The 9,737-nt window shown below is 36.7% G+C and overlaps 1 long non-coding RNA gene across 1 annotated transcript; it reads left to right on the forward strand.

The window, feature by feature from the left end:
• Nucleotides 1-901: 901 nt before the first annotated feature.
• LOC140538946 (uncharacterized) lies at nucleotides 902-5,755 on the forward strand. Its single transcript, XR_011977807.1, has 3 exons — nucleotides 902-916; nucleotides 4,045-4,080; nucleotides 5,690-5,755. It is a non-coding gene; the product is annotated as an uncharacterized lncRNA (long non-coding RNA).
• The last annotated feature ends 3,982 nt before the right edge of the window (nucleotides 5,756-9,737 follow it).

The following is a 9,737-nucleotide window of genomic DNA, read 5'->3' on the forward strand; positions in this document are numbered from 1 at the left end:
TTGTAAATTCTTCCTTGTCTTTCTGCTCCAGGTCCCTTTCAACTATTTACACTTCAATACCTTCTTGCTGAAATCCCGCCTCATTCTGCTTGATTTATTGTATTTTTTCATTTTTATACTACAGTTGCACTTCACATCTGGTCAAGTCTTGTTCCATCTACATTCCCAAGTATCCCCACTTGTAAATATGACCTTCCTGACAGATCGAATGTAAATTAAACTTCCTAAATTCCGAAATATCCATTATTAAGAAGCCTATCAAAGTACGATGACCAATCGGAGCGACAAAAGCGTGTAAAAGACTCAATTTGTGTCCCAATTATTATTCTAATTATTTTTTATTAATATTCGAATGTGTTTCCCACCACATCTGAAACTGTAACTATTCCAGTAGCTTGGTATTAGGTGGTGGTTTGTTAATTACTCCTTGTCTTTCTACTCCAGGTCGCTTTTAACTATTTACACTTCTTTACCTTCTGACTGAGTTCCCGCCTCATTCTGCTTGATTTTTTATATTTTCTCATGTTTATACCACAGTTACACTTCACATCTGGTCAAGTTGTGTTCCATCTACCATCCCAAGTATCCCCACTTATAAATTCGATCTCCCTGACAGATCCAATGTAATTTAAACTTCCTAAATACCGACTTATCCATTATTAAGAAGCCTATCAAAGTACGATGACCAAACGGAGGGAAAAAGCATGTAAAAGATGCACTTTTTGTGCCAATTATTATTACTATTATTTTTTTATATTACAATGTTTTTTACAACACATTTGAAACTGTTTCTGTGCCAGTAGCTTGGTATTAGGTGGTGTTTTGTTAATTATTCCTTGTTTTTCTCCTCCAGTTCCCTTTTAACTATTTTCACTTCAATACCTTCTTGCTGAAATCCCACCTCATTCTTCTTGATGTATGTATATTTTTTTCATTTTTATACCACAGTTACATTTCAAATCTGGTCAAGTCGTTTTCCATCTACAATCGCAAGTTATTCCACTTGTAAATAAGACCTCCCTGACAGATCGAATGTAAATTAAACTTCGTAAATACCGAAATATCCATTATTAAGAAGCCTATCAAAGTACGATGACCAAACGGAGCGACAAAAGCGTATAAAAGACGCCATTCTTGTCCCAATTATTATTATTATTATTATTATTATTAATTTTTTATTATTAATATTCGAATGTGTTTTACACCACATCTGAAACTGTAACTATTCCAGTAGCTTGGTTTTAGGTTGTGTTTTGTTTATTATGTCAGCCCTGCGGCGCCGCGCCCCCCCCCCGGGGCGGCTCCGGGCCGCGGTCCACAGGCTCTTCGGAACTTTTCAGTCAATCTTGGGTTAATTTCAATGTTCACGTACTTTCTGTTCCTCCCGTTGGTTTTCTCACTAAGGACTTTTATGTTGACAGCGGTTGCAGTAAGGCGCCATGTTTTCTGTTGACCAAACGGAGCGAAAAAGCATGTAAAAGACGCACTTTTTGTGGCAATTATTATTATTATTATTTTTTTTTTCATATTACAATGTGTTTTACACCACATATGAAACAGTGACTATTCCAGTAGCTTGGCATTAGGTTGTGTTTTGTTAATTATTCCTTGTTTTTATTCTCCAGGTCCCTTTTAACTATTTACACTTCTTTACCTTCTCGGTGAGTTCCCGCCTCATTCTGCTTGATTTATTATATTTTATCATTTTTATACCACAGTTACACTTCACATCTGGTCAAGTCGTGTTCCATCAAAAATCGCAAGTTGTCCCACTTGTAAATTCGACCTCCCTGACAGATCGAGTGTAATTTGAACTTCCTAAATACAGACTTATCCATTATTAGGAAGCCTATCAAATTATTCTAATTATATTTTAGTAATATTCGAATGTGTTTTCCACCACATCTGAAACTGTAACTATTCCAGTAGCTTGGTTTTAGGTTGTGTTTTGTTAATTACTCCTTATCTTTCTCCTCCAGGTCCCTTTCAACTATTTACACTTCAATACCTTCTTTCTGAAATCCCGCCTCATTCTGCTTGATTTATTATATTTTCTCATTTTTATTCCACCGTTACACTTCACATCTGGTCAAGTCTTGTTCCATCTACATTCTCAATTATCCCCACTTGTAAATATGACCTTCGTGACAGATCGAATGTAAATTAAACTTGCTAAATACCGACTTATCCATTATTAAGAAGCCTATCAAAGTACGATGAAGAAACGGAGCGAAAAAGCATGTAAAAGACGCACTTTTTGTCCCAATTATTATTATTATGATTATTTTTGCATATTACTATGTGTTTTACACCAAATATGAAACTGTAACTATTCCAGTAGCTTGGTATTAGGTGGTGTTTTGTTAAATATTCCTTGTTTTTCTTCTCCAGCTCCCATTTAACTATTTTCACTTCACTACCTTCTCGCTTAGTTCCCGCCTCATTCTGCTTGATTTATAATATTTTATCATTTTTATACCACAGTTACACTTCACATCTGGTCAGGTCGTGTTCCATCTACAATCGCAAGTTATCCCACTTTTAAATTCGACCTCCCTGATAGATCGAATGTAATTTAAACTTCCTAAATACCGAAACATCCACTATTTAGAAGCCTATCAAAGTACGATGACCAAACGGAGCGACAAATGCTAATAAAAGACGCTGTTTTTTCCAAATTATTATTCGAATTATTTTTTTATTTATACTCGAATGTGTTTTCCACCACATCTGAAACTGTTACTATTCCAGTAGCTTGGTTTAGGTTGTGTTTGTTTAGTACTACTTGTCTCTCTCCTCCAGGTCCCTTTTAACTATTTACACTTCATTAAGTTCTCGCTGAGTTCCCGCCTCAATCTGCTTGATTTATTATATATTATCATTTTTATACCACAGTTACACTTCACATCTGGTCAAGTTGTGTTCCATCTACAATCCCAAGTATCCCCACTTGTAAATTCGACCTCCCTGACAGATCGAATGTAATTTAAACTTCCTAAATACCGACTTATCCATTATTAAGAAGTCTATCAAAGTACGATGACCAAACGGAGGGAAAAAGCATGTAAAAGATGCACTTTTTGTGCCAATTATTATTACTATTATTTTTTCATATTACAATGTTTTTTACAACACATTTGAAACTGTTTCTGTGCCAGTAGCTTGGTATTAGGTGGTGTTTTGTTAATTATTCCTTGTTTTTCTCCTCCAGTTCCCTTTTAACTATTTTCACTTCATTAAGTTCTCGCTGAGTTCCCGCCTCAATCTGCTTGATTTATTATATATTATCATTTTTATACCACAGTTACACTTCACATCTGGTCAAGTTGTGTTCCATCTACAATCCCAAGTATCCCCACTTGTAAATTCGACATCCCTGACAGATCGAATGTAATTTAAAATTTCTAAATGAAGACAAATCCATTGTTAGGAAGCCTATCAAAGTACGATGACCAAACGGAGCGATAAAAGCGTATAAAAGACGCCATTTTTCCCCCAATTATTATTATTTTGATTGTTTTTGCATATTACAATGTGTCTTACACCAAATATGAAACTGTATCTATTCCAGTAGCTTGGCATTAGGTTGTGTTTTGTTAATTATTTCTTGTTTTTATTCTCCAGGTCCCTTTTAACTATTTACACTTCTTTGCCTTCTCGCTGAGGTCCCGCCTCATTTTGCTTGATTTATTATATTTTATCATTTTTATACCAGCGTTACACTTCACATATGGTCAAGTCGTGTTCCATCTGCAATCCCAAGTATCCCCACTTGTAAATTCGATCTCCCTGACAGATCGAATGTAATTTAAACTTCCTAAATACCCACTTATCCATTATTAAGAAGCCTATCAAAGTACGATGACCAAACGGAGCGAAAAAAGCGTGTAAAAGACGCACTTTTTGTGGCAATTATTATTATTATTATTATTATTATTATTTTCATATTACAATGTGTTTTACACCACATATGAAACAGTAACTATTCCAGTAGCTTGGTATTAGGTTGTGTTTTGTTAATTATTCCTTGTTTTTATTCTCCAGGTCCCGTTTAACTATTTACACTTCTTTACCTTCTCGGTGAGTTCCCGCCTCATTCTGCTTGATGTATGTATATATTTTTCATTTTTATACTACAGTTGCACTTCACATCTGGTCAAGTCTTGTTCCATCTACATTCCCAAGTATCCCCACTTGTAAACATGACCTTCCTGACAGATCAAATGTAAATTCCGAAATATCCATTATTAAGAAGCCTATGAAAGTACGGTGACCAAACGGAGCGACAAAAGCGTGTAAAAGACTCAATTTGTGTCCCAATTATTATTATTATTATGATTATTTTTGCATATTACAATGTGTTTTATACCAAATATGAAACTGTAACTATTCCAGTAGCTTGGTATTAGTTGGTGTTTTGTTAAATATTCCTTGTTTTTCTTCTCCAGCTCCCATTTAACTATTTTCACTTCACTACCTTCTTGCTTAGTTCCCGCCTCATACTGCTTGATTTATTATATTTTATCATTTTTATACCACAGTTACACTTCACATCTGGTCAAGTCTTGTTCCATCTACATTCCCAAGTATCGCCACTTGTAAATATGACCCTTCTGACAGATCGAATGTGTATTAAACTTCGTAAATACCGAAATATCCATTATTAAGAAGCCTATCAACGTACGATGGCCAAACGGAGCGATAAAAGCGTATAAAAGACGCAATTTTTGTCCCGATTATTATTATTATTTTTTTTAAATTAATATTCGAATGTGTTTAACACCACATCTGACACTGTAACTATGCCAGTAGCTTAGTTTTAGATTGTGTTTTGTTAATTACTCCTTGTCTTTCTACTCCAGGTCGCTTTTAAATATTTACACTTCATTTCCTTCTCTCTGAGTTCCCGCCTCATTCTGTTTGATTTATTGTATTTATCATTTTTATACCACAGTTACACTTCACATCGGGTAAAGTCGTGTTCCATCTACATTCCCAAGTATCCCTACTTGTACATATGACCCTCCTGACAGATCGAATGTAATTTAAACTTCCTAAATACCGAAATATCCATTATTAAGCAGCCTATCAAAGTACCATGACCAAACGGAGAGACAAAAGCGTGTAAAAGACGCCATTTTTGTCCCAATTATTATTCTAATTATTTTTTAATTAATATTCGAATGTGTTGTCCTCCACAGGTGTATCTGTAACTATGCCAGTAGCATGGTTTTAGGTTGTGTTTTGTAAATTACTCCTTGTCTTTCTACTCCAGGTCGCTTTTAACTATTTACACTTCATTTCCTTCTAGCTGAGTTCCCGCCTCATTCTGCTTGATTTATTGTATTTTATCATTTTTATACTAAAGTTGCACTTCACATCTGGTCAAGTCTTGTTCCATCTACATTCCCAAGTATCCCCACCTGTAAATATGATCTTCCTGACAGATCGAATGCAAATTAAACTTCCTAAATACCAAAATATCCATTATTAAGAAGCCTATCAAAGTACGATGACCAAACGAAGCGACAAAAGCGTGTCAAAGACGCCATTTGTGTCTCAATTATTATTATAATTAGTTTTATATTAATATTCGAATGTGTTTTCCACCACATCTGGAACTGTAACTATTCCAGTAGCTTGGTTTTAGGTTGTGTTTTGTTAATTACTCCTTGTCTTTCTCCTCCAGGTCCCTTTCAACTATTTACACTTCAATACCTTCTTGCTGAAATCCCTCCTCATTCTGCTTGATGTATGTATATTTTTTCATTTTTATACTACAGTTGCACTTCACATCTGGTCAAGTCTTGTTCCATCTACATTCCCAAGTATCCCCACTTGTAAATATGACCTTCCTGACAGATCGAATGCAAATTAAACTTCCTAAATACCAAAATATCCATTATTAAGAAGCCTATCAAAGTACGATGACCAAACGAAGCGACAAAAGCGTGTAAAAGACGCCATTTGTGTCTCAATTATTATTCTAATTATTTTTTTATTAATATTCGAATGTGTTTTCCACCACATCTGAAACTGTAACTTTGCCAGTAGCTTGGTTTTAGGTTGTGTTTTGTAAATTACTCCTTGTCTTTCTACTCCAGGTCGCTTTACACTATTTACACTTCATTTCCTTCTCGCTGAGTTCCCGCCTCATTCTGCTTGATTTATTGTATTTTATCATTTTTATACCACAGTTACACTTCACATCTGGTCAAGTCTTGTTCCTTCTACATTCCCAAGTATCCCACCTGTAAATATGACCTTTCTGACAGATCGAATGTAAATTAAACTTACTAAATACCGAAATATCCATTATTAAGAAGCCTATCAAAGTACCATGACCAAACGGAGCGACATAAGCGTATAAAAGACGCCATTTGTGTCCCAATTATTATTATTATAATTATTTTTTATTAATATTCGAATGTGTTTTCCATCACATCTGAAACTGTAACTATTCCAGTAGCTTGGTTTTAGGTTGTGTTTTGTTAATTACTCCTTGTCTTTCTCCTCCAGGTCCCTTTCAACTATTTTCACTTCAATACCTTCTTGCTGAAATCCCGCCTCATTCTGCTTGATGTATGTATATTTTTTTCATTTTTATACTACAGTTACACTTCACATCTGGTCAAGTCGTGTTCCATCTACATTCCCAAGTATCGCCACTTGTAAATATGACTCTCTTGACAGATCGAATGTAAATTAAACTTCGTAAATACCGAAATATCCATTATTAAGAAGCCTATCAAAATACGATGACCAAACGGAGCGACATAAGCGTATAAAAGACGCCATTTGTGTCCCAATTATTATTATTATTATAATTATTTTTTATTAATATTCGAATGTGTTTTCCATCACATCTGAAACTGTATCAATTCCAGTAGCTTGGTTTTAGGTTGTGTTTTGTTAATTACTCCTTTTCTTTCTCTTTCAGGTCCTTTTCAACTATTTACATTTTAATACCTTCTTGCTGAAATTCCGCCTCATTCTGCTTGATGTATGTATATTTTTTCATTTTTATACTACAGTTACACTTTACATCTGGTCAAGTCGTGTTCCATCTACATTCCCAAGTATCGCCACTTGTAAATATGACCTCCCTGACAGATCGAATGTAAATTAAACTTCCTAAATACCGAAATATCCATTATTAAGAAGCCTATCAAAGTACGATGACCAAACGGAGCGACAAAAGCGTGTAAAAGACGTCATTTTTGACCAAATTATTATTCTAATTATTTTTTATTAATATTCGAATGTGTTGTCCTCCACATCTGAAACTGTAACTATTCCAGTAGCTTGGCTTTAGGTTGTGTTTTGTTAATTACTCCTTGTCTTTCTCCTCCAGGTCCCTTTCAACTATTTACACTTCAATACCTTCTCACTGAGTTCCCGCCTCATTCTGCTTGATTTATTTATATTTTTTCATTTTTATACTACAGTTACACTTCATATCTGGTTATGTCTTGTTCCATCTACATTCCCAAGTATCCCCACTTGTAAATATTACCCTTCTGACAGATCGAATGTGTATTAAACTTCGTAAATACCGAAATATCCATTATTAAGAAGCCTATCAACGTACGATGACCAAACGGAGCGATAAAAGCGTATAAAAGACGCAATTTTTGTCCCTATTATTATTATTATTATTATATATTTTTTTTATTAATATTCGAATGTGTTTAACACCACATCTGACACTTTAACTATGCCAGTAGCTTGGTTTTAGGTTGTGTTTTTTTTAATTACTCCTTGTCTTTCTCCTCCAGGTCCCTTTCAACTATTTACACTTCAATACCTTCTCACTGAGTTCCCGCCTCATTCTGCTTGATTTATTGTATTTATCATTTTTATACCACAGTTACACTTCACATCTGGTCAAGTCTTGTTCCATCTACATTCCCAAGTATTCCCACTTGTACATATGACCCTCCTGACAGATCGAATGTAATTTAAACTTCCTAAATACCGAAATATCCATTATTAAGCAGCCTATCAAAGTACGATGACCAAACGGAGCGAAAAAGCATGTAAAAGACACACTTTTTGTGCCAATTATTATAATTATGATTATTTTTTCATATTACAATGTGTTTTACACCACATTTGAAACTGTTACTTTGCCAGTAGCTTGGTTTTAGGTGGTGTTTTGTTAATTACTCCTTGTCTTTCTGTGTATCCTTTCACTGGCCACTATATTAGAAACCCCCACACTGTGTATCCTTTTACTGGAGCTGAGTGTGCGAAAGGGTTTCATTCCTTATTTTGTTTTGAGCGTCCTGCAGTGATGTGTTTCAGTTCTTAATGTTCAAATAAAAACATTTAAAACTCAAATCTCTCTCTCTCTCTCTCTCTCTCTCTCTCTCTCTCTCTCTCTCTCTGCCTCTCTCTCTGTTTGTTTCTCTCTCTCTCTCTCTCTCTCTCTCTCTCTCTCTCTCTCTCTCTCTCTCTCTCTGTCTCTCTCTCTCTCTCTGCGCATGCGCGGTTCTGAGCGGTAGAGCGTGTGTGAGCGTTTGGCAGTTTGCCTTACTTTCTCGCGTAATTACTTTACTTTTGTATCTGAGGTTTGGTTGAGTTTAAGTGAGTGTGTGAGTGTGTGTAAGTGTGTGTGAGTGAGTGAGTGTGTGTGTGTGTGTAAGTGTGTGTGAGTGAGTGTGAGGAGAGTCTGCCGCCGGCGTTGTCTCCGGGAGCATGGCGTCTCCGAGCAGCGCGCTGTATGATGGGCTGACTCAGGCACGGGGTGAAGGTGGAGTGCAGGGCGAGTGTGGAGGAGGTCTGCCTGGCTGTGGGGGGCGCGGTGGGCCACGCCAACATTGTCTCTGCCTCCCGTATGAATCACGCAGTTGTACTGTTCCTAAATACGGTTGAAAAAGCGAACCACCTGATCCAGAGTGGCGTGGTTCTGAACGACCAGCTCACTCCGGTTCTGCCCCTCAGCACCCCCGCTAAAAAGGTCATTTTGTCTAATGTCCCCCCCTTCATTTTGGACCAGCTCCTCGCTCGTGAGCTCTCCCGTTATGGGAAACGTGTCTCCCCGATCAGGAAGATTCCTCTGGGCTGTAAGTCTCCTCTGCTGAAGCACCTGGTCTCTTTTAGGAGGGTAATCTATATTGTTATGAAGGATGGTGAGGAGTTGGGCCTGGTTCTGAAGGATGGTGAGGAGTTGGACCTGGTTCTGAAGGATGGTGAGGAGTTGGACCTGGTACTGAAGGATGGTGAGGAGTTGGGCCTGGTTCTGAAGGATGGTGAGGAGTTGGACCTGGTTCTGAAGGATGGTGAGGAGTTGGACCTGGTTCTGAAGGATGGTGAGGAGTTGGGCCTGGTACTGAAGGATGGTGAGGAGTTGGACCTGGTTCTGAAGCTGTAACTCAGTGAAGTGGTGATGTGACTTTACTGTGCACTTTACTGGGTCCACAGTTCAGGCTTTATCTGTGCTCTTCAGTATCAGACGTAGTTACTGTATATCTCGGGGGATTTCCCCTACAACAGCCGTCGTTTCCTCTCCTCTTTCATTTTAACGGTTTTTAGTTAGTAGTTTGTCAGTATTTTTAAACCTCATATTTGATCTGTCTAATATTCAAGGCTTAATGGTGGTGTGTTTTTTTACAGTCTGATTTGATGTGGCTTGTTTCCTTTACAGATCGCAGAAGATGTTTTTGATTTTTGATTACTGATCTCACATTTATCAGATTATTATTATTATTGTTATTGTTATTATTATTATTATT

Source organism: Salminus brasiliensis, chromosome 18 (genome assembly GCF_030463535.1).
Source record: "Salminus brasiliensis chromosome 18, fSalBra1.hap2, whole genome shotgun sequence".
NCBI classification, from domain to species: domain Eukaryota; kingdom Metazoa; phylum Chordata; class Actinopteri; order Characiformes; family Bryconidae; genus Salminus; species Salminus brasiliensis.